The 898-nt window shown below is 31.2% G+C and overlaps 1 protein-coding gene across 1 annotated transcript in view; it reads left to right on the top strand.

Moving 5' to 3' along the window:
- Positions 1-642, top strand: part of LOC103508598 (calcium/calmodulin-dependent protein kinase type 1-like) — a gene marked incomplete at its 5' end in the record, with an annotated part of 29,169 nt that extends 28,527 nt beyond the window's left edge. Inside the window, one exon of the mRNA XM_026823166.1 lies at positions 528-642. The remainder of the gene's footprint in view (positions 1-527) is intronic.
- Positions 643-898: the final 256 nt, after the last annotated feature.

Here is an 898-nt window from a genome sequence, read left to right as displayed (position 1 = left end):
AAAGACAGTAAACACTTGCCCTTCTTTGGTACTGGTATTTCTGCCATCTATTGGTGGTTTCCCTCCGTTTTTCCTTTAGTACTATATTTTGGTGTTTGCGTTATTTGGGGCTCATTTTGGTTTCTAATAAACTGTTGTTATCTGTTCTACCTCACTTGATGACCTTTACCTTGATAATCTGTGAAAAAAAAAAAAAAAAAAAAAAAAAAATCTTATACCTCTCAATTTTTATTTTTTTATAAATACTTCAAATCATTTATTTATAATTATACTTTTATTTTTTATTTTTTTTTTTCTTGCGTTTACTTAGGTATATCTTATTTTATATTTACTCCTGTTTTTTCTCTCGCGTAATTCGTTCTGTGACAAAGTATGACAGACAATTTCTTGAATTTCTCTAAGTCTTCAAGGAATATAAATCTTGTTGTATTTTAGTAATAATATTTTCTTATTTATTTACATAAATAATGATGTTGAGATCTAAAGTATTAGGTATTAATCATGTCCTTTTTTTCTTCTGTTTTCAGATTGCATCGTATCTCAGGAGGACTTGGAATCTAATTCATCAACTGTTATATTGCCATCAGCTCTACCAACATCATCAGCAGAAGCAGCAACTTCAGCAACATTATCATCAGCAGCTTCAGTTTTATCAAGAGTGTTTATAAGCAAAGTCAGTTCTTTCAAGAGTGTTACCACGGGAAATTGAGTCCTGTCAGTATTTGGAAGGACTTCGAAGCGGTCTGTTTTATTTTTAACATGTGACGGAAAGCTGTCCTTTCTTAGAAATTGTGAATTTCTTGGAAATGGAAAAAGCCCACACTGGTCCTTTCATGGAAATTATAAATTTCTAAGGAATGCGGAAAGGTTTACACTGGTCCTTTCTTGGAAATTATTA

This window comes from Diaphorina citri, unplaced genomic scaffold, assembly GCF_000475195.1.
Source record: "Diaphorina citri unplaced genomic scaffold, Diaci psyllid genome assembly version 1.1 scaffold414, whole genome shotgun sequence".
In the NCBI taxonomy this organism is placed as follows: Eukaryota; Metazoa; Arthropoda; class Insecta; order Hemiptera; family Psyllidae; genus Diaphorina; species Diaphorina citri.
Note: the sequence above shows the minus strand (reverse complement) of the source record. Positions and strands in the feature narration are given on the sequence as shown.